Source organism: Thalia democratica, chromosome 6, assembly GCF_965202585.1.
Source record: "Thalia democratica chromosome 6, ktThaDemo2.hap1.1, whole genome shotgun sequence".
NCBI lineage: Eukaryota > Metazoa > Chordata > Thaliacea > Salpida > Salpidae > Thalia > Thalia democratica.
In genome coordinates this window covers 53,378,954-53,404,865 of record NC_139170.1, presented here as the reverse complement: position 1 = coordinate 53,404,865, position 25,912 = coordinate 53,378,954, and the positions used below count along the sequence as shown (strand labels likewise).

General features: G+C 25.6%; 1 non-coding gene across 1 annotated transcript; it reads right to left on the bottom strand.

The window, feature by feature from the left end:
* Nucleotides 1-18,984: 18,984 nt before the first annotated feature.
* Nucleotides 18,985-19,057, bottom strand: Trnar-ucu (transfer RNA arginine (anticodon UCU)). Its single transcript has one exon. It is a non-coding gene; the product is annotated as a tRNA-Arg (tRNA).
* Between the last annotated feature and the right edge of the window lie 6,855 nt (nucleotides 19,058-25,912).

The window sequence follows — 25,912 nt, the reverse complement described above, 5'->3', positions numbered from 1 at the left end:
TACTATTTGGATTTGAAATAATTTATACTTTACTCTAGTTTTAATATTACTAGATATCAATACTACTATAAATAACCAGGCACAACAATTGAGTGGGTTTTTCTATTAAACGAACTTTAATGAATACAAAACCAATTGTAAAAATCACAGTAACTATTAAATATGTAATTTTTGTACTAAAATACTGTATATTAGCAACTATAAAAAACTCAAAAACATTTTATGAGAAACTTGGAATAAAATGCAAAACGAAATGTTGAAAACTAAAAGAACTATAAAAGTATGTCACTTATGTGAAAAATGCTTTTAATAAATCACTTGTTGAAAATCTTATTAAATTTAAAAAAAAAATAAAGTAACCCATGCAAATATGACTCTGTACAAAATCGTCTTCTTGTGCAAAAGTTTTTTCGCGCAAAACTGACCCTACGTGCAAAAGTATCTTTCTGCAATTCTATTTTAGTGCTATTTTATTCTCTCGTGCAAAAGTATCTTCTTGCAATTTTGTCCTCTCGTGCAATTTCGTACGCTTTGCAATTAAGACAGCTACCCGTTGAAAATTGTTTACGGTAGTCAATCGTCACATTAACTTTTTGTGCAAAGTTTAAGCTGATATGAAAAAAAAAACACCTATATAGGCTATGTTCCGTTTTTTTCTAGAAAAATAAAAATTGTAGCAACCTAAAAAAATTAGACCTTGAGTTTTCTGCAAACAATTGTTTGACAGTTGGAAATTGTCACAAGAAAATTTTCGCAAAGTTTTGGCTAATTTGGAAAAACCTCCATATATATTCTCCTATTTTCTAATATTTTTACTTAAGAAAACATTAATTTAAACGGTATAAACTTAAAAAATCAAACCTTAGACTCTTCAGCTGAAAATAGTTTTACGATTGTTAATCGTCACATCAACATCTTGTCCAATGTTTTAGGGGGCTGTGAGCAGTAAAGGAGCCACAGGGGGCTATGAGGTCATAAATTGAAACTTAAAATATATATTTTGGAGTTGATGATGAAGAGCAAAAAAAAAAGGTCGTAGGTGTTTTTATTAGTGGTTTTAAAACTTGTACTTTATATTCTGCAGTTGCTGATGAAGAGCAAAAAAAAGAAGGTTTTAGCTGCTTTTAATAGTAGTTGTTTTAGTAGGCTTGTTGTAGAGGCTTTTTTAGTTTTTTAAAAGGGGCCGTTTTATAAAAGATAGAAAAATTCTGATATGAAGGCTAACTTCCCGTTTTATCTTAAGAAAAAAACAACTTCGATTTTATAATTTCAAAAAATGTGACTTTTGAGTTTTCAGCTGAAAATAGTTTTACAGTTGGCAATGATCACAACAACTTTTTGCAAAGTTTAAGTTAAATAAAAAAACATTCATGTATAAACATTTTGATTTTGTTCTAACGAAAACCACTGTATTACAAATAGAACCTTAGAGTTATTAGGTGAAGATTGTTTTAAAGGTGGCAATTTTTACAACAACTTGTTTTGCAAATTTTTTTAAAAAATGCAACCTCAGAAATTTCTGCTCAAAAATATTTTACAGTTGGAAATCGTCACAACAACTTCTGGTGCAATTTGTACCTGATATAAAAAAACCCTCACATATAAGCTTCTTTTTACTTTTTCTCAAAAATACAACAATTCAAACTGTAAAAAGCTGAAACTAAACTTGATGTTTTTAGCTAAGTTTGTTTTAAAGTTGACAATCGTAACAACAACTTCTCATGCAAAAGTTTAAATAATTTTAAAAACTTCTATATGTGGTCTGTTTTCTGTTTTTCTCAAGAAAACAACTACTTAAACTGGAAAAACTCGAAAATTTTGACTTTAAGTATTTGAGCTAGAAGTATTATTACTGTTGAAAACTTTCACATTGACTCAAAGTGTAAAGGTTTAGCTGATATCGAAAATCCTCGATATATATATAGGCTATTTTACTTTTCTTTCCTAAAAAACTTCATTTAAAACTTTATAACAGCAAATTTGACCGTAGACCTAAAGCTAAAATTCTTTTTACAGCGGGCAATCGTCACAACAATTTTTTGTGTAATCTTTGGGCTGATTTCGATAGTCCTCAATATATATATATAGGCTATTTTACATTTTTTCTTAAAAAATAAATTTAAAAAATTATTATGCCAAATTTGACCGCAGACCTAAAGCTGAAAAATGTTTTACGGTTGGCAATCGTCACAACAACTTCTTGTGCAAAGTATTTGCTGATAAAAATAAAACGTTTTAAGGCTTTTTTTACTTATATTTTAAACTTTATATTCCAGTTATTTCTTAAGAAAACAATAATTTAAAATTTATCAACCGAAATAATTGTGACCTTTGAGTTTTGGGCTGATAACTGTTTACAGTTGGCAATTGTCAAAACAAATTTTTGTACAAAGTTTCGACTAATTTGGAAAAACCTCTATACATTGGGTATTTTCCAAGTATTTTCTTAAGAAAACAACAATATAAACGGTATAATCGGAAAAAAATTAACCTTCGTCTCTTCAGCTGAAAATAGTTTTACGGTTGGCAATTGTCACATCAACTTCTTGTTTAATGTTTTAACTAGTTTTGACAATCCTTTATATTAAGCTAGATTTCCCAAAGTGGGCTAAGACAGTTATCATAAAATTAAACATAACTAATTAAAATAAGCACTTGTTTATTTCTTGTTGAATTGAATAAAATAACTTAACAAGTTTATATTTTAATACTCAATTTAATTTCTTGTTAATGTAAGTCTGTTACAAAAGAGCACGGTTGCCAGATTGCTTTCCTGCAAATAGCCAATAATTACTCATGCATAAAGTTTTAACTAAAAACAAACAATTTTTTTACTAACTATTTGAGGATCTATATATTTTAATACTTTAGAAGCCATAAAAATTCTGAACATTTTTTTATTTTTAACGTAGTATATATAGTATGATAAATAAAACTTTTTTTTATATGTTATTTACTAAAAAAAGTCACTTTATAAAAACATTGCTTAAAGTTAAAATTACTTAGTTTTTTGAAACAGATTAACTGGTAATTTTTATAGAAAAAGTTTAGAACATGTTTTAGTCCGTTTTGTCAAACTCCTTTAATATCAATGTTTACTCATGCTAAGGCATAAAATTTACAATGAATTGTTTTAAGGTAGTCTGCATTTTTAAATAAGAAATTGGACAGCCATGAAAAAAAAATTATAAATGTCATTAATTATTAATCATCATTTTATAGACAATTAGCCTAAAGTTTTTAAACCTGCTTGATTTTTCCTTGATATATATAAAGAGTGGATTACACCACTTTTTATTGTGTTAAAGCGTTAGAACCAACAATTACAGTTTAAAATGTATAATGTTGATAAAAATCTGTTGAGTATTTTAAATATTAAACACATGCAAGGTTGTCACATGGTCAAGAAAAGTCAGGAAATTTAACATAATTCTAGAAAAAGTTAGGTAATGCCAAAAATTTAAAAGGTAATTAAAAAAAATCCTTTTCTTCAAAATCCTTCAAATAGTGAAAATAATTAAAAGTTCCTATGTCAGACTAAGATAGTAAAATTTTCCAAAAAGTTAACAACATTACTTAATTTCTCATGCCTTCATCTAGTAAAAATTTTATAAAACTGCAAAATTTTATACTAACGTATTGTACAACTGCCCTACTTGAATAAGCAGTTTTAGTATGCTTTTTAATGTTGATGATCTGGGCAGGGTTGCCAAAAACTTAAAAACCTACAAAAACCTGGATTTTTAACATTTGTAAATGTGTTAAGTAGTAAAATTTCTATTTGACTTTAAAAATCTATCAAGTTGATAAATTTTTTTGTCATCATCAAATGTTTTTATTAAAAAACATAGTTAAAGAACTTTAAAATTTCTTTTTCATGTTATTAAACTATTTAATACAGTTATTTTACCTTAAACTTCGTTATAAACTAAAAATAAACCCTAGAACGTCTAACTTTAAAAACCTAAAGGAATTTTTGAAAACTTTGAAAAAATTTTACAAAATGATTTTGCAACCCTGTCTGTGGCAAAGAAAATTTCCATAGTGAAACTGTGATATATACAAAGGGTTGCCACTCGGTCTGGAAATCAGGAAAAGTCAGGAAAACTTAAAAAAAAATACAAAAGTCAGGAAAAGTCAGGAAAAAATGGGGGGTTTCAAAAAAAGTCAGGAAAAGTCAGGAAAATTGATAAAATTAAAAAAAAAATCAGATTTTGTCAGTTTAAATTTACTAAATTCCTTGTTTTCCAAAGCCTTCAAATGGTAAAAATTAATTAAAAGTCCTTTAAGTCTGAAAAAATTCCAAAACTTTCCTAGAAATTTACAAAAATATTTAATTTTATTTTCAATAACTTCACCTGGTATAAATTAGAAAAATATCCTTTATAAAAATGCAAACATTTTCTAACAACATACTGAACAAGTACCTTAGTTGAACAAGCAGATTTTGTTAGCTTTTTAGTATTGATGATCTGTAGCAAGGACACTGATATAACTGATACATACACAAAAGTTTATCTAGCATAATTATAGAATCAAAGTGTTTTTTTGTTTAAATAATTGAGTTCTTTATAACTAAGCACTTAGTTTAGTATTTTATGTAACAAGTTAAAGTGTATACTTTACCTCTTTATAAATTTTCAAAGTTGTTAAAATTTATAAATTAAGTTATAAGAGAAGTATAGGCCAACATTAAATTTACTTATTGTTTGTACTTTTTTTAGAGTAACTTAAGTTTTTAAAGTAAATAAGAGTATATTTATTTGTTACAAATTTTATACTAAATGATAAGATGAAATATTTAATACAACAGATATATAGTTTACTTTTTTATGTCTTTTTTTACAGTTAATTAAGTATATTCTTTTATAATAGATTAAATAGTTTGGTTAGTAGTTTATTAAACTAAGTGAACAATTTATATAAGTAAAACTGATTTAGAAAAGCCAGGAAAATTTTGGTAAAAAGTCGGGAAAAAGTCAGGAAAAGTCAGGAATTTATTCTCAGCTTGATCAGTGGCAACCATGTATACAGAAACAAAAGTTAATCTTGCAGAATTTAAGAATTAAGGTGTTTTTTGTTGAAGTTAATAGTTAATGTGTTATAATCAAGCACTAAGTTTAGTATTTTATGTTGCAATTTTATGTGTATACTTTACCTTATTATAACTTTTAAACTTGAATAATAAGTTATAAGAGAAGAATATTCCATTGTAATTTAACTTATTTGTAATTTTTTGTAGAATAACTTAAAATTTAAATATAAATACGAATAGATTTATTTGTTTCAAGTTTAATATTAAATGATAAAGAGGAAATATTTTCTATAACAAAAATATATTTTAATTTTTTATGTATTTTTTACAGTTACTTGAGTAAATTATTTTTTAATTGATTTTTGATTTAAGGTTTTTTTTTTTGTTATTAAAATAAGTGAACAATTTATATAAGTATTACATGTTTTAGATAAATATTTCTTTTTGTTAGATATTATTACATTTAGGGTAATTTAGAACTTTATGCTAAGTATGGCTTTATTTTGTTGATAGAGCTGTTTATTGAAAATATATCAATCATACATAGATGGTTCAAATGATATAATAGAAGTTAAATGATAGAATTTAGCAAAAAACTGTTGGGTTAACCTGTATAAAAATAACATTAAACATTTTAGACAGTATAAAGTGTTTGATTATATATATTTTAGAATTAATTTAAAACTAAGAGTTTTATTATATGTTTTGGTTTTAAGAAAACAAATAGAGAGATCTCAACTGCTGGAGGAAAAGTTTAAATTACAAAAGAGTTTTATTTAAGAGTTTTATTTAAAAAAGTCCGGAAAATTGTAGTAAAAAGTCAGGAAAAAGTAAGAAAAATTCAGTAAATTTTTTTCACCTTGATCTGTAGCAACCATGTACATGCCTTTTTAGAAGGAGATCTATTTCCTTAAATAATTTTGTTCATATTTATTACCACTGTTTTTTCAAAATAAGCCCTAAAATATTATAGTATACTTTGTATGATTTTATTTTCATTTTTCTCAATTATGAATGAAGGTGTTTAATCTCAGAGATAGCTTTAAATATAAGTATTCAATGTAAAAAAAAATGCAAGTATTAAATGCATGCAATTTCAGAAAAAGATATAGTTCCTATTTGTTATCACAAAGGTGGTTTTTTTAATGAGCCTTTAAACTTTAAAGTATACTTTAAATATTTTAATTTAAAATTTCTTGACTATAAATTAAGTTGTTTAATCTTACAGATTGCTTAAAATATTAGTATTTCATGCAAACAAATCGAATAAAATATAGTCCTGTTTAGTATTAGAATAAAATATAGTTTAGTACCTGTTTAATCTTATATTATTTTAATAATAATTACTTCATCTACTAGTTATACACCAGCTTGTTTATTTTGTTTAATTTTTACTAAATATATTATACAACTAAGTATATGTTGTTCAGTGTATAAAAAACAAAATTTTTTTGATATCCATATAAAAAAAATTAAATGTTTTCTAATTTTATTTCTTTTTCAATAAACATAATTTTTCCAAATACAATCAAGTGTCATTGCAATGATCCCTTTTTGTCATGTCATGCTTTCTTCCTTTTAGTTTTGTGTTTTATAGTAAATTAATTTACTTATTTTCAATATAACTTCTTATAACTATACATGTTTGCCAAAAACTTGAATCCTTGAAAAATCTAGACTTTGACAGTTTCGGCAAAAAACCTGGAAATACTTTTAATTTAAGAAGTTTTGTAAAAAAATAAAAATTGTAAAAAGTTATTAAAACCCTAGTAACAATATGTAATTTTAAACTATTTCTACATGAGAAGTTACAAAGTTTCATCTTAGTGGAACAATCCGTCTAAGGGTAGATTTGCCACTTCACCTGGAAGTTTAAAATTTAGACAAAAACAGAACCAGAAAAAACCTTGAATTTGAGAAACTTTGAAAAAGCCTAGAAAAACCTGGCATTTTAAACAATAATTATTAAAAAAACATGGATTTTGTAATTATTTTAAATTGTTAAATAATAAAATTTCAAGACACAAAAACTTTATCCTATAGATACACACTGAGGACATCATCAAATTTTTTATTTAAAAATAAAAACACATGTAAAGTAGCTTTAAAGTGTCTTTTCACTGTTTTCATATTACTTAACTCAGTTAAACTTAACTGTAAACAAGTAATAGACCAAAAATGTGTAAGGAGTGTAGTTTATTAAATAAAAAAATTTTTTTTTACACTACTGCGACATTTATATTTTAATTTAAAAAGTTTTTAATACCGAAAGTAAGTTTATGTCTCAATATAACTTTTGTTTTTAATTTTTTGCTTATCATTTTGGATTATGAAGATATGAACTTATAAATTACCTTATAGAATGCTGTTATAGAATCAAGCTGGTTTAATATTTTTAAAAAACTTTGACAAGTTCAGAAATTTTTTAGATGATTTTTAAAACTCTGCTTAGTAAGTGTTGAAAAACTCCACAAATTAAATATTGAATTTATATAGATAAATTTAAAGTTTTAAGGACACGACTTTAGTAAACTTCAATAAAAATGCTATATAGTTACTTGATTGTTAAATACTTTATCTTTTAACGTTTGTTAGCCAGAAAGCTTTAGACTACATTTTTTTATTTACTTTTCAATTGAAAATTTTACTTATGTAATATTGATGTTTTATCTACATTGAAAAATAATTTCGAAAATATTTAGAATCGCTGGTTTTATCTTAAATTTTCCTCTCGCTTTATAATGCTCGCACGTTTTACGGAATAGCGCATAAAAGATGTGTTGTTGGTAATCTGGTATCAGCTATCAGCCAGGACAAACCATTTTCTGACTGTTGTGCTTTAAAAAGTATAAGTTTTAAATTTACTTAGCTATCAGTTATATTTAAGTTGTTTATAACCACAACTAGTAAAAACATATAACAAAACTAACTAAAATATTTTTTAGATTTTTAACAAATAAAATGGAATTAACAATGCAGTTAATTAAAAACAAAGTAGAAGAGTTTTCAAAAAGTCACCCTGGCTATAAAAATTTTCTACAAAGTATTTTTAGGAAGGCGGAAGAGGAAATAAATGAAGAAAAAAATAATCACGAAAAAGGAACGGTGTTTGAAAAAGCTAAAACATTATGTGAATATGATGTTGCAAACTTCAAAAAATCAGTTCTTCCTAGTTTTAAATACAAACTTGAGCCCTTGAAAACCAGTAATCCAGACTACAAACTCCTAAAAAATTCAGTAACATTTAGCGATAATTTTACTACAAAACACTCTAGCAATCAACTAGACAAAGGACCTAAGACTGAAGTTTTAAAAATATACAGAGTAGTAACAAACGAAAACAGTTTAAAAGAGTCAAGCGATTCTAATCAGATACTTTTGCTACATGGAACTAATGCCCAAAATGTTGAAGGAATATTAAAGTCAGGGTTTTATCCATCCAAAAAGGGATCTTATGGACCTGGAGTTTATCTAACTAATAGTTTTAGTTATGCAAATAGTTACGGTATGTGTTGTGCTACAGAAGAAAAAAGGATAAAAAATTTTAAATATTTTTTTTGTAAACAGTGTACCTACTAATCCTGAGGTATTTCTAAAATGTAGTCGATATCGAAAAAAATTATCATTTGAAGATTATTCAAGTAAAGAACCATCAGTAAAAATGTTTCACACTAGTTTAATGAAACCTTTTAAGAATGAAGAAATTCCGCTAGACACGTATGATAGTAATAAAAGGAAACTTTTAAAAGGTTCATTTCAAACAGCTAGTCAGGGAAGCATAACGTTAGCTCACCATGATTTAGTAGTGCCTGCTTATTTAATTAAAATTAAAGAAAAAACTAATATTTTTGACATAGTTGAACGAATACTTTATAGTAGCTTGAAAATTCGAAGGTATTCAAAAAATTCTTTTAAGTCTGCGAAGAATCGGAAACGACACAAAGAAAATAACCTTCAAAACGAAATATCTGAATTTTCTTTTTCAATGATAGCTGAAGAGCTAAAGATCGAAATAAAAAGAAACTATCATGCGAAAATAGATTGTCTTACCAGAATGTTAAAAAATGAAACTAACAAAATCATGGAACAAGTTTCTTTTCAATTAAGCAGCATTTTTATGGTAAAACATGACGAAAAAAGAAAATTTAGTACAGAACTTCTACATAAAGATAATGATGATTACAAGTTTATTTTACGTTCATTTGATAAAGAAAATGCATTAGAGTTACCAAAAATTAGACAATTGTTCAAAATAAATCCTACTGATAAAAATGAAGTTCTCAACTTCAAACAAAAGTACCTTTATCTCAACGGAGTTAAAGCGGACAAAATAAAACATATTTTGACAAATGGTTATCCTAATGATCAAAACGACCTAGATAAATTTGCCAGAAGACTAAATCATACTACAACAAATTTAAGTATCGCAACATGTGCTTTTCGTAGTAATTATTCTGAAGTTGATAACACAGTAAAAAAGTTGTCTTTTGTATTTGTTGTTAGTTCAGAAAGTAACTATGACGAGTCAATCTCTGAAAACAAGCAAATTATCGAGGATAGTAAGAAAAATGTATCAAGAGAAGGAATATTTCACGATGGAGTCGTAAGAAAATGTTTCGATTTAGTTCCAGCTTACCTCATTATTTTTGAGTTAGATGAAGAGTAAGGTAAAAAATTGTTTTTTTTATTTAATGGTGAGTAAAAATAATTTTAAATATTCCTAGTAAGGATTATTTTTTAATATTTTTGTTCCAAATTTAAATGACTTGTGAAATGTCAAGTGATTTGTTCTTAAAGTTATAGAACTAATGATAGTATACATTTTTAAACTGACTTTTTTTTCTACTTCCTATTAGGTGTTAATGTTAATCTTAATTCAGTTTGTTTACTTTTTCCATTTAAAATTTTTTATTAAAAAAAATCTTAAATAAGTTCTTTGAACGTTTTTAATACATAAAATTCTAAAATTTATACAGCTCTATAGATAATGGTTTACTTAATATATTACAATGTTGAAATTTGCAAGAAATATAAACAGTCAACTAAAATTGAAAACAAATGGTCGTTTTTTTCATAATGCTCAAATATTATTTTAACAATGAATATAAGTTAATTACAATATTATAGTTTACAATAAAAGATTTATTATAACTTAAAAAATACAAAGACAAGAAACTCTACAATATGAAATTTTGTTTTAGTTGTAGTTCAATAGATTAATAACTCAAACCCGGCAAAATATGATTTTTGCTATTTAGGTTGTGCTAATATCGAAGTCGAACAAAAATAATTTAGGTTTTTATAAGTTAATTATGGTAAAGCGTAATAAAAACTCACTAATTCGATAAAATTTAGATTAGTAAAAAAAATAGCATTTATTTATCATTATAAAATAAAGCAAAACTAGGATGCTACAACTGATACACATGTTTTATTTATTCATAAAGTAAAATAGACGCTACAAAAATACAAATAAAATAAATCTAAAATTTTTTCAAACATTTTAGTAATATAGATACCTCTTTATATATTTAAAATTTTAAAGTATACACCATACGTAGTTTTCAACTTGTTTAAATAATTAATAATTAATGTATCATTTTCAATTTGTTAAACATTTGGAAACCCTGATTAAAACGTTAAGTATAAAGTACAGCATTTCTTAAAATTTTCTTCAATAAGAGATTTTTGAGTGTTTAAGTTTTAGGAACATACTCTTTAATAAAAACTTTTAATTCTCTCTATAAAACTGTACATATTAAATTAATTAAGGAGACTTTGTGTAACGAAGTACATCCTCTTTAGATGGCAACGGGTTCAATTTCACGAAGACAAAATTGCTAAAGGACACAAAATTGCACGAAGACGATTTTGCACAAAGGGTAAATTTTGCACGAGTTACATTTTCGCACGCGAGTAAAAAATTAAGAAAAAAAATAAAAACAAAACACAATAGAAAACTAAATATTTATTTATAAAAAAAAATGGTAAAGGTAAGAAGATCAGTGATAGTAAAAAAAAAAAAGTAACTATTAAATATTATTATTATTATAAAACAAAATAATCAAAAAAAAAAGCTACCGACCGACCGACGAAAAAATTAACTTACCGACCGAGGGTAAGGATGAGGGGCTACATTGGTAATATAAAAAAACATAAAAATTTAAAAAAAAAAAATAAAATAAAATAAAATAAATCTTTCCGAACGAGGGTTAGGGTTATCAGTGATAAAAAAAGAAAAAATAATAAGATAAAAAAATTAATTAAATAAAAATTTAACCCGTATAGAAATGTCACCTTGCAAAATTTTCTGCTTGTGCAAAAGTGACGCTTTGTGCAAAAGTATCTTCTTGCAATTTCGTCCCATCGTACAAAAAAGTCTTCATGAAAAAGTATCTTAGTTCAAATTTGTGCACTCGTGCAATTTTGTACACTCTCGAAATTTTTGACAGCTACCCCCTTGAGATAGTAATAACTTAAATTACATTTAGAGTAAATAACTTTTTAAAGCTTTAAAGTAAGATTACCTATACAATAGACCAGACTAAAGCTACTAAACATAATGTTAAAATTCTATTGGAGCAAATTGAATCAAAAAATAAGCCGATTTCTGTTGATTCAAACAATACTGTTGTAGTTCAAAAGGAAAGATGCAATTCGATTGAAAAAGTAACTGAACTTGTTATGAATGGCGAGTTGGTAAAAGTAGAGGAGTATCTTAAGATTGATTCCAATGTTTCTAAAGATACTTTGAATTAAACAGCTGATGTTGAAAGCTTAGAAATTTCAAGAAAGTATCAGAATTTTTTCAAACTTTCGAAGGAAAAGAACAACTAGAGTTTACGAATGCAATTATGAATAGTATCACAGTATTTTATTTTGTAAATATTTTTATAACCAAGCTACTTATTTAACAAAGATATATTACTAAGGTATTTAAAAATAGCACCAAGTGCCAATTAATAAATAAGATTAAGCTGTTTTTGCTAAATCTACTCATTTTGTCCGGTTGGTAGATTTTGTTATTCATATTTTGGTACTTTGATTCATTACAGTACCAATTTTATATATTTTTTATTAGTCTTTTACAGTAAAAAAATAAAAAAAAATACATAATAAATTTTTTCTTCATTACTTTTTGTAAACAAATAAGATAAAGAAAAAACAGAACAAAAGTATTTCAAAGGAACAAATTCGTGTCATAATATGTATTGAAAGTATTTTTAATATTTCACAGTTAACAAAACATAATTATGGTTAATCTTAATTGTGGTTGATATTGTAAAACAACATTTTTTGCGAGGTTTCAAACAGCTAAATTAAGAATGCTTTAATGTCTAATCTTATAGTAGTAGAAATCAAACTAAACTTATTAAAGCAGTTACGATTAATTAAATTGATTTTTTCTACTAAAAATATAGGATAGCTGTCAAAATTGAACGAAGGGACAAAATTGCACGAGGGCACAAAATTGCAAGTAGATACTTATGCACAAAGAGACTTTTGCACGAGGGAATAAATTGCAAGTTGACATTTTTGCACGGGTTGAATTTTTATTAGTACATTCTTTAAATTTAAATTTGTATTTTTACTATAACTGTTACCCCTTACCCTTACACTCGGTCGGTAATTTTTTTTTCTTCATCTTTTTTATTAATAAATATTTTAATATTTTTTCTGTTTTTTTTTTACTCTCGTGTAAAAATGACCCTCCATGGAAAGTTGTAACTAGTGCAAAATTGTCATCGTGCAATTTTGACCCGTTCACAATTCTATATGCGTTTATTTTAAAACATTTCAACAAAGTCAAGCGATTCTAATCAGTAACTTTTGCTTCATGGAACTAAAGCACAACATGCTGAAGGAATTTTAAAAACAGGCTTTCATCCATCCCAAAAAGGATCTTATGGACCTGGGGTGTATCTTACTAACAGTTTTAGTTATGCTTATAATTATGGTGTGTGTTTTGCAACAGAAGAAAATTCAATTAAAAAGTTAAGATACTTTTTTGTAAACAGTGTACCAAACCCTGAAATACAACTACCGTATAATGTGCCTGAAAATCAAATATCTTTTCAAGAATATCTAAGAATTGGGCATTTCATAAAAATGTTTAACGAAAGTTTAGAAAAACCACTAAAAATTGAAAAATCTTTGTTAGACTTGTTTGATAGTCATCGTAGAAAAATTTTTAGAGGCTCATTTCAAAACGTTAAACAAATAAATATAGCTTTAGCTCATAACATTTTAGTAGTACCTGCTTATTTAATTGAAATTGAAGAAAATAGTATGTAGACGATATAATTAATGAAACACTTTATAGTGTTTTAAAAGTAAGAAATTATACAAAAAGCAATGCTATTTCTGTTATAAGTCAGAATTTAAATGAAGAAAACAGTGTTCATAATAAAAATATAGAGTTTACCTTTACAATGATAGCAAAAGATTTCAAGAAAGAAATTGAAGATAACCATCTTTGTAAAATTGATTATCTCACTTCTGATTTAGAAAATAAATCAAGTTGTTATATGGAACAACTTTCTTTTCAGTTAATTAACACATTAAAACTGAAAGATAAAGAAAAAAGAAAATTTATTACTGAGCTTCTGGATAAGAATAGTGATGACTACAAGTTTATTTTGCGTTCATTTTGTAATAAAAAAGTGAGGAATTGGCCAAAAATAAGACAGTTGTTCAGAGTTAGCCATTCTGACAAAAATAAAGTTAATAAATTTAAAGAAAAGTATCTTTACCTCAATGGAGTTGCAGTAAAAGAAATAAAAGAAAAACTAATGGTTATCCTGAAGATCAGAATGACCTAGACGAAATTGATTTATTACAATTAGGACTTACAACTGACTTACGTTTTGCAATTAGTGGTGGTAGTAATCATTGTGAAGTAGATAACACAGTAAAAGAGTTGTCATTTGTATTTGTTGTCTGTTTAGAAAAAAACTATAAAAATTTAAATCAAAAAGACAGTAATTTGATTGAAGATAGCAGAAGTAGTGTAACAGGAGCAGGATTGTTTGGTAAAGATGAACATGAATTTTTAGAAAATATATCTAATTTAATTCCAGCCTACCTCATTGTTTTTGAGGAAGTATAAATGAAAATAAAATGTTTTATTCGTGAAATTCTTTTGCTGAAGTATACTAAGTTGAAATGTTTTTATACTTCTAAGAGTATTTTTGTTAAATTTATTCCCAAACACTTATTTAATAACAGTACATATATTTTACTGAGATGTTTTGTGTTGATGTTGTGTATCAAGTGTTACAGTGAACTATTATTATTTTTTCGTTTTTCTAAAGGTTTTTGTTTACAAATAAAAAAAACTTCTTGTGATTAATTAAATTTTTTTTAAGTTGTAGTAAAGACTAAAGTCCTTAAACATGATTAAAAGATAGTGTTTGTTTACTGCTCCAAGTTTTTATTAATTTATATACTAAATGAAATATATAAATAAACATAAGAAAAAAAAAGTAACCATTGTGTTTTATTTATCTTAAATAATTTTTAAAAGTGTAGTTAAACTGATTCTATTTTTATCATAAGTTAGCTGTATTTAAGTCTTAAAAATTTAGTTATAGAAGCTCAGGTTTAGTAGTGTTTTATCAGACATACAAATTGGGAATTAGCTAGGTTCGTTTTTCATTTTACTAAGATCTCGGCAGAACAGAATTCAAGTTAAATAAATTTTAGTTTCTAAAATTTCATATGCTAAATTAAGATAATATTTTAATTTTTACTTCCTATACTATGTGCTGGATAAGTTTTAAGTCGTCGGTTTATGTTTTTTAGAACATATTTTCCTTGTAAATTATCTAAAGTATAGGTTTAAGCTCGTTAGACTTTAACTAACGTTTTATATTAGATCTAATCACACTACGCGTGCTACAGATGTCTTTGTAATTGTCTTTACGTTGCACTACAGTTAGATGAATATCGTCTCTGATTAAACCAATGTACTTTTACTTTTCCTAGTAAATATATAAATGTTTGAATAATGACGACTAAAGCTTTCTTTATTTACAACTGAAAGAAAAGTTTTAATGAGAACTAAGCTAGGGCATCAGTCTATCAATTGATCTAATGGTGAATATGATATGATGATAACTTGTAGCATAGAAATAAATAGTTTAAGGTAAAACAGTTAAGTTCATGCTTTTACTAAGTTACTAAATAGTTGTATTTACAATACTGTTTGTTGAACGTTAAAAAGCGCTCAAAAAGTTTGGTCTAGTGTCCTTGCGTACAAAATAAACTTTCGGTTATCGAATCGTATATCACATACTTTTATAGTTCTTTAATAGTTTAAACAAATCTATTTTAATATTTCATTGATAAGTTAGACTTTAAAATAATAAATTGCATGCATCACCTTTTTTTTTGATACGTAGAAAAACTACAACAAGATAAAAAAATGACAAATGCTAATTTTAACATGCCTTTAAAGTGTTAATTAGGATTAGGAAATAAAATTTGATTTTAAGTTTTCCACTTGATTAGGACTTATAATTTAAAAAACACAAATACATCTCGTATCTGATTCTAGATGATTAAAAATATTGTTATAAAGCAAGCTAGAAATAGTTTTATAAAAGTTTTAAATGACCAAATGTTATCCATATGCTAATTTTTTTTAATTAACTCAAAACATCCCAATGTATTATGATAACTTTTTATATTTTTAGCTACAATAGTGAGTTATAAGCTAAAAGAAGAAACTAAGACATTGGTTTTTAAGCTCATCAAAATATGTTCATACTAAACTGAAAAAAAAATTATGCACTCTAACTTGTAATTTTTTGAGCTATTTATGGTAATTAATGGTATATAATTTTTAGAAATAAAGTATTCCGGTGTAAATTTCAGTTTTGCGTATTTTTTTATCTCAAGCACACTCTATCTATCACTTCAGTGGCAATTTATTTTCAATATATAGTAATGCTACGTAAATGTTTATATATTGTTATGATTATGCTAAAGGTTGTTTAATAATTACGTACTATATTCAAGAAGATAAACGCTTTAAAAGTAAATGACTAAAAAGTCTTTTTATGATTTGGTATTTTTTAGGCATTTTTTTCAAGATTAATAATGTTTCATATTAGATTTTCACTATAAAATCTTCATAAAGTGATTCATTTATCAAAAAATTAATTCGTACTCAGAGCATACAGGTATTTTTATTTACTTCAATAAAGCTAACTATAACTTTTTCATTAAAGTTTTTCCTATACTAGAATTTTTCAAAGAAAATTATTTTATTTGTTCCGTTATTTTATGCTTTACTACCACTTATATTTTTTTAAATTCTGGGAATTAGTACACAGTTTGTTTTAATCAAATTGGCATTTTTTGATCAGATAATGAAAATTAATTGAAATACCACACAAATGCATACAGTAAACCGATACTAAGTAATATCAGTTGTTTTTCGTTTTTTAAACTAATTAGGGACTTAACTAAGAAGAACATTTAAACAAGAACAGTTTAAGTTGTATTTTTAAGCTATTCATGGTATATAGTTTTTAGTGATAAAGTATTCCGGTGTAAATTACAGTTTTAAGTTACTTTTATTCTCAAGCATATTTTATCTATGACTTCAGTGTAATTTATTTTTAGTATGAAGTAACGAAACGTAAATGTTTGTGTATTGTTATTGGTTATAATTTTAATACCTTCAATAAATCTAACTATAGCTTTTTCATTTAAATTTTCTAAACTGTAACTTTTTAAAGATAATTACTTCATTTGTTGTATTATTTCTACTATTCAAGCTCTACTACCGATATTATTTTTTAATTTTTTGAATTAGTACACAGGTTGTTATAATCAAAGCTGGCATTTTTAAGGTAAGAAAATGAAATTTAGTCTGAATATCATACAGATGCAGACAGTAAACTGTTACTAAGTAATATCAGTTGTTTTTCTTTTTTTAAGCTAATTAACGACATAAATAAAGAAAGTATTAGAACAAAAATTGTTTATAGATATTATAGATAATTTGCATAGATTTGGTTGAAAAAAGTTTACACTTTTACTGTGCCTACTAAAATTGTTCCTAAACGAATTGAAACAATGATGTTTTGTATATGAAAACATCTTATAATGTAGTACTTATATTTTTCATAGTATTTAATCTTCAGATACTCATTAAATTACAATATTTTGCTTTTTTTATAATATTTTAACTAGTTCCGAACTATTAAACAAAACAAAACAGAGCCTGAATTAAGATGTTAAAAAATCATTAGAACTTTCTAATTTTATTAGCTTAAATTTATTATAAAAAATTAGAAATTTAAAAAAATTAAAACAAGTTAAGTATTATATGATTGTAGTGGGTGAGCAAAATTTATTAGAAAAATTATTTTTAGGGTAAGAATTGTAAAAAAAAGTCTGAGCTTGATCCTAGTTTTTTTGGACTATAAAACTGCTCTTTCAATAAAGCTACCCCTAAAAAATTCACTTAAAACATTAACTAAAACTCTTGATATCAAGAAACTTTCAAGTGTTAATAGATTTTGTTAAGAACTTTTAATTAAATTATAAACAATAAATTTTGGGATCATGAAGTTTAATCATTTTAAATCATAATCTCATGTATGAGAAAATTATTGAGCTGGTTTGTAATGTTCTGGTACTCACCTACAAACAGCTAAAATAACTACAACATCACAGTAGATTGCACTAATATAACTATCCCATCAGAGAAGATCGCAACGATACAATTATCACATTAAGTCGCAACACTACAACTATGACATCACAGTAGATAGCAACGATACAACTATGACAACACAGTAGACATTAACACTAGTTTTATTGACTTTATTACCCGTTAACATGTAAATATGACATTTTTAGTGAAATAAGCAATAAAATCGTGTAAAAAAGTAGTATTTTTAAGTATTAGTTTTAAATTTAATACAATTTGAAATTATACAAAAAGATTTATCAGGTTTAAATATTATTTTTTATAATTTTTCTTATATTTATAGTCTAGTAAAAGTTACTTAAGTTATATTACATTATATATAGGTTATATAAAAGTATTATTTTCGTTGTTAGTATTCGAAAAAATCATTACCGTTAAAAATAATATAAATGTATTAACTGCTTAAACATAACTTTTTGTAAATTATTAAAAAAATAACTTATAAATTTACATTCACTAACATATAATATCTAGTAATAGTTTTTTTATGTAATTATTTACATATGAAATACGTCTTATTTACATACCATTAACATCCTGTAAAATATTTCTTTTTTTACTCCGAAATTAAAAATCTATTTTCTCTTCGTCTAATTTCTACGTCTAAAAATGCAAGTTCATCATTGTTTTCTCTTTCTATTGTGAAATTTATATAACCATAAGCATTATTCAAAATATTCTAAAATTCATCCATAACTTTCTCAAAAAATTAAAAATATTTTTTAGCTTCGTGCGACCAAAAATGTAAAAACTAGCGCTTTTAGTAGTTTTAAATTGTCTGAAACTATTATGATCAAACCTAAAGACAAGCTCTACTAATAAACATAACAAAAAGCTTCTTGGTTACCTAAAAGACGAACAACAATTTAAATAAGATTTGATATACTTATTAACTTCATATTCAATTAACTTTAATTAGGAATAAAAAAAGTGTTTTTGTAGCATATTTTAAAATTCTCAAATATATGTACGATCATAAAAGTTGTGAGTTGTTTTTAGTCTCTTATACGCATAGCGTCCAGAAGTGAGCTCTTTAATATTGATTTTACAGGTCAAACTAAACAAAAAAATCAAATCAAAATCGTTTTCAAAGCAATAAATTTTCATTTAGGGTTCTCAGATTCTGATTAGCTAGAATACCACTGCCTTAAGCAAGGTTTACGCAACAGTATACATATAGTTTAAAAAAAGTTTTATTAACAACCTATCGCATAAATAAAGGCATCTCCGCCGGGACTCGAACCCGGAACCTCTGGATTAGAAGTCCAGCGCGCTATCCATTGCGCCACGGAGACGACTGATAGAAAGCAACATTCGCAAAATAAATAATGCCTAGTGGATGATAGAAGTTTATAACTTTTAAACTTTCAATCTGTAAATCATAGCAATTCAGGTTGTCATTAAATCTATAATGATTTTCAATCAGTGACATTTGTTAAAGTAAACTTTGAGAAGTATTTTTATGTTTCATTTTTTTTTTAATCAAACCATAGTTAGTTTTTTGTTTTCTCTGACATATTTTTATATTTATGATTTAGTAAAGTTTATACAGACCTATGTAAAATTTATTACTTTTCAGTTTTGACAATTAGTTGCTTTCTAACTTTTTAAAAACTTAAAATGTAAAGCTAGTTTTATCTAGCTTCTATATTTCTACGGCAGTTTGAATTACATATTTAATAAGTCAGCAATAAAAGAAAATATTTTGGGCATGAGCAGTAAAGAAGCCAAAGGGGAGGGGGGCATGAGGTCATAGCTTAAAACTTACACTAGATATTCTGGTGTACCAGATGAAGAGCATAATAAGGTATTAAGTTTTTTTAATGGTTGGTTTTAGTTAATCTAATGAAAGAGGCTTTATTTAACTCTCTAAAGGGGTTCACCTGAAAAAAGGTTCCCTGGTGTAAATAAACAAAATAAAAAAAAAAGTTTTTTTTAATGCTATATCAGCAAATATATGCAAGTAAGACCGACTTTTGAGTCTTATTCTTATTTTACTTACTTAGATAGCACTACAGTTTAAACATTTAAAATATATGGTTGAATGTCGAATGTTACAAATTAATATTTGAAAATATTTTAATTTGGAAATTTGACGTGTAAACAGTTAGTTCAAGAATGCTACTTAACTGTAATATAGAGAAAAATTGGTAATTAGCATTGTGTTTAAAATAATCTGTAAGTAGTATTTTAAGTTATTTATTTAGGAATTTAAATCCTAGCTACTGCCGGGTGCCTTTTAAATTTCACACAGTGCTTTTTACCATTACAAATTATATAGTCACATTTTGTAGTTATTCAGCCCGAGAGCATTATATTATTTTTTGACAAAACTACGTCAAAAATAAAACTGTATTATAGAAAATGTATTTTGTTTGATAAAACTATATAAACTGTAAAAAAAATTATAATTACTAAAGTTGCGCAACTTAAGAAATAAATTTTTTCAATTCATATAAAAGAACAAAAACTTTTCGTTATTGAATAATTTTTCAGTTCTAACTTCGAAGATTTTAATATTTTATTATAACTTCTAATTAAACACATACACATTGTTTTTATTTACAACTGCGAAAAACGTATAAGTTTTTGTCAAGTTGTAAATGAATTGTGCACGTCTGATTTCTTTTGTCAAAAGATTAATCATATTTTAATAATCACACAATTTTTTCTAACTTTATCTGTTTCAGAAAGTACTTTATTTTTATATCATTAAATTGTTTTTCTTTGATTAGATTAAATTTGTTACTAATTTTGTTTCGCAGTTTATTTTTAGTTACTTATGTGTTTCTTATGTGAAAAATATCTTACTGTTTATGTTTGCTTCACAAAATTGAGCAATTTTCGCATTAAAAAAAAATCGGTACTTTTAAATACATATATGTCGAAACAATAAAAATAGGACTCATTACACTCCATGTGTGTCAGATGAAATTAAACATTTTTTTCTTGCAAGAGCTTTCTGAAAAACTAATGTAAATACTCACACCAATGTATGTTCAATGTTTACATTAAGATATTTCTTTTTTAACGACCAGCGCTTATTTATTTACTATTTATTACTAACTTCAATGAGAAAAAAGCTACGGCATCAGTCTATTAATAGCTTTAGTCTGATTTTCGGAATAATATGACCATAACCTTTTCCGTTTAAAACAAATTGATCAACTTTTTGATGTACTTTTACAACAGAACAATTGTAAGTGATAAAATTTTTTATGATAGTTTAGTGTATATCAGTTTTAATTAGCGGTAGGCAACATACGGCCCTAGAAGTGAAAGTGACCAACCAATTATTTTGATAGAGTTTTAATGTAATCCAGCCCGTGGATAAAAATGAACTTTCGGGAGTTAAGTGGTCAGCTCCTAAAAATTTAATTTTTTTTTGAATTAAGCCCTTTAAATCAAAAAATTGTTTAAAACTTCGTATTAAAAATTTTGAAAAACTAAATGTAAGTGTTTGACGCTTTTAACAGGTTTAAACATGATTTAGTTATATTTTTGTATTAATGAAAAAACATTTTGTTCAATTTTTGGCTTACCTAACTCAAATGCAGTATCTTATCTCAAATTACCTTAAGCAAACTATTTATTCAAAATTGATAATTTCACATACCTTCGTTTGTCAATTTACTATATCGATGACATTCGTAACAACCGACAAGTTAATTATAAAAGTCTTTCCTAAATAAGTTGTGAGGTTTTTTATTTTTCAATATTTAAAAACGGAAGTAAAGTTTACTTTTAAATAAATAATTGACAACTTTTAGTTTTTAAAGTGCAATACTTTAACATTAAATAAAGTAACTAACAATAGTCAACACTAGAAGAATCGACAAGTTTTATGCAATATTTAATTTATCAAAATTAGTCCATTTGAAAGAGATTACCCAAAAAACTACTTGTTCTGGTCAACAAACAAAAAAAATGTTTGTGAACAACGATTCTTGACCATAATCACTAAAAAAAACACATTTAACCCTAATTGATTTCAATTGCATTCTTGTATAAACTTCTAGCTTTTAAGCAACTTGTTCATAGACCTACAATTGCTAACTGACATCTTAAATCTACTTATTTTAACCTTTGTTGCTAAACTACTTAAGGTTTAAACTTTACATTTTGGACATTACAACTAAGTTTTAATAAGTAAAATTTTAATCCTGTAATTCATTAAGATAAATATTCTTAGTTAAATAATATATTTTAATTGTTTGTAAAGTATAACAAAACACATTTCACTTTTACTTAAATTTATTTGAGTACTTTCGTTGTAAGGTTTGTCAAAAATTGCATCTTACGAAGATAAACTGAATTGAAATTGAAATAGAATTTTACTGTAGTTTTAAGTTTTGAAATATAAAATTAGGTAATGATCAAATGTTAAAACTAACTAAATACTTATTTTGTTAAATTTTGCTGTACTAATAAAACTCGTTAGATTAAAATAAAACTAAAATAAACCTGGGATAAAAATAAAAATTAAACTACACTTAAAAAAAATAAAACATTTTAGCACACTCAGGGTTGTCCAACAAATGTCGCCCAGTTGCTAAGAAGTATTTTTCGTAGGTTTCTCCGAACGACCATCAAACCAGCTTTTCAAGATTTTTGCAACATGCTGATCGATTCTTACGCGAAGAATTCTTTTGATATGTTTTTCCCACGTTTCCCGCGATATCAAAGGTCTCACGTAAGAATCGATCAGCATGTTCCGAAAATCTTGAAAAACTGGTTTGATGGTCGTCCGGAGAAACATACGAAAAATATTTCTCGGAAATTGGGTAACATTTGTTATACAATCCTGAATGTGTTAAAAGTTATAAAAAGGAGAACTTTTCAGTTTTAGTGAGAGCGGAGAACTCTTTTCAGCCACATATTCTAGAAGACGTCGTATGCATTCAAGGTTTAAAGAACAGTATATGTGAGCAGAAAAAGCCTTATACCTTCTTAAATCCTCATATTAAGTATTTTTAAAGTAATTAGTTTATCGTTAGTTTTTTTTTTAAGTGAAGTTTTATTTTTATCGCCGGCTTGTTTTAGTTTTATTTTAATCTAACGAGTTTTACTAGTACATCAAAGTTCTACAGTATAAGCATTTAGTTAGTTTTTACATTTGATTATTACGTCATTTTATATTTTAAAACTTTTTACAACAGTATAATTTTATTTCAATTTCAATTCAGTTGGACTGAGTAAGATACATATTTTGACAAGCCTTACTACTAAAGTACTCTAATAAATAAAAAAAATAAAAAAACGTATTTTGTTATATATTTATGTTAGTTATGCACCGGAAAAAAGATGATCATATTTAAATTAGTGTATTTTGTTAAAAGTATAAACCGTTTTTTATATTTTAAAGCTTTAAAACTCTTTATTAGTACTTTTATAAAATTAGTTTAGATCAGGGTTTCCCAAACTCATTTTCTGAATCGCCCCCTTTTCAGAAACTTGAAAAATAATCGCCCCCAACGATTTTACAAAATAGTTTTTCTTTTGAGTACCAACTTTTGAGCCGAAAAATTTGTGTTCGAAATGTAATTTAGTCTGGTTTTTCTTAAGCATGCACTTTTGGGCTGTGTTCAAAGTAGTTTACAGGGCTTGAGAAAATAAGTTACATTTGTTTTCTTATAAGCCCAAAAAAGTGTAGCATTAAAATACTAAATTATTACAAAGTCTTGTATAATCTGTAATCAATCCTGTTTAGATATGAATTGTTTTGAAACTAATTAAACTTTTAGGGTAGTGATGGACAACTTTGTAGTCAGAAATTCAGTTTAACAAAAAAATCTTTTCTAGTTTCAACTCGTTAAAAAAATGTAATTGCTGGCTGCATAATTTAAAAACACAACATGAAAATTAAAAAACTCGAGCAACATTGTAATAAAATGATTTAGTATTATTGTGATCTAGGAAATAATATTGTGAACTGAAAACCAAATTGAAAGTGTATTTCAAAATACTAACTATCAAAAAGCTAAATTTTATTTATTTTGCACAAGTAGTTTTCAAGTTACTTAGCGGGTCGAAATTTGACTGGATCTTAACTGTACGTTACCCATCTGAAATCTTAACTTAAACCTGACAATATTATTATCTCTCATATAACGAATTTCGGACATATAGAAGTTATTATTTAAGCCGCACAAAATAATTAATTTATTTTATAAATAAGCATGTTCTAAAATTACTATACCAGAGATTAAAAATCTATAAAAGGTTCTTATAAAAGTTAATGAACAGTTTTTTTACACATAATAAAATACATATTAAAACATAATTTCTTATCAAGTTTGAGAAAGTTTGACCGACTGGTTGATTGTCTCACATAAAAAGTGGTTTCATCAACAGCTTCAGCTAATGCAGTAAAATTATTAATTTCAATGCTAAGATATATTATAAGCAAGTTAGTTGTAAAGTTAAAAACTTAATTTTAAACTTTTTAAGCTATATATTTTGTAGTAGAATACCATTAAATAGTATTTGACTTATAACCTTTAGGAAACTAAACTTTAATATTAACATTTTCTTTTTTTTTAGTTAAAATTTAAAAAAAAAAATCAAAAGTTTTACAGTTTATTCTGTGAACCGAAAGTAATCGATTAAAAAAACCTTTTAGTTAGGTTAAAATTTTGTTCTGTACAGTAGCAGTGTTTTTGATGGCTTATGTAATACTGTTTAAATTTATTTTTTCTCCAGTTATTAGCCTATAATAATTTACCAGAAGAACATAGTGAAAAACTAAAAGCTAGTGTTGAACTATTAAAATAAACAAGAAATTCTAATTGCTAATATATTTAAAATTAAGATTCAACAAAAAACAGTTGTATTATTAGTTTAAAATTTCTTAACATTTAGATTTTTTAACAATAATAAATCAAGTTAGAAAATAAAATTGAGTTTACTCTTTTACTATACTCTTTTAAAACCAATTTTTTTTGGTAAAAAGTGCGAACTCAAGAGGAAGTCTACCGTAATTAATAATTATTAGGCATTATGCAAACCTGTTGTAGAATAAATAACTTAATAAAAATAAAATTAAATCTTAATATAAGAAGACTACTGAAATACAATACAAACCAGGTTAATTAAAAAGTATTTTAAAAGATCAGATAAAATTAAAAAACTTTCATAAAATAATGTCTGCTACTGAAGTCTAATATAATGTAAAGGATGAGGTTAATGACTGCTTGCAAGTTTTTCTAATCTGATTCACAATCAGTAAAATAAAGCCTCCTTTACAAATATCTAGATTAGATCTTTTGCTCAAGATGTTGATAACTAAACTGAAAGCTTTCTCACCAACATAGCTAGAAGGAAAAACTATAAACAATAATGTAAATTCCTCTCAAATGATTGGATACTTTTCCCTTAGTTTTTGTTAAGTCCAAAAGCTTTCATATCGTTCTTTGGAAAAATTTACTTTAAGTTCAAGGTCAGTTTGTAAGTCTGAGACGGTTTTCTGTTAGTCGTTTACTTCAAAAAGATCTGCTTCGAAGGGATTCATTTTTTTATCTATATGATAGCTTTTTTGTGTCAAATCGAAACTTTACTATTTAATATGTTGAAGCTGTTAAAAATTCCAGATTTTTTAAGTTTTTTTTTTTGCCCAAATTGACAAATTCAAGGTTTTTCCAGGTTTAAAGGTAAATTGGCAACCCTGTAAATGTTTATTTCTTAGTCTAACTTAGTGATTTTTCAAAAAACAGTTGGAAATTTCATGAGGTGATTTAACTATCACCTCATGAAATTTCCAATAAAAATAAAAGTATACAGGGTTGCCAGTTAACCTAGAAATCTAACAATATATAAAAGATTTTACAACTCATACATGATCCCAAATAACAAATATGTCAGGTTAGAAAATGGTGAGAGGGATTCCGATCGTCTATGATCTATGTAATTGTTAAATAAGAAAGTATATGAATGAAAATATGTAATTTACTTGAAAGTAGGAGTCATAAGTACTTGATTTATTTCTCTATATTTAACATAAACAAAATAAACTTTTTAAGTTTAAGTTTTATCTCAGGGTCAAATATTTAATAGCAAGCTAAAATTAGTAAAATAGCTATATAAAACGTAAAAATTTTATGACAGCCCAAAATTTTAAAATCGCCCCCTTTTCGCCCCCTTACTAGTAATCG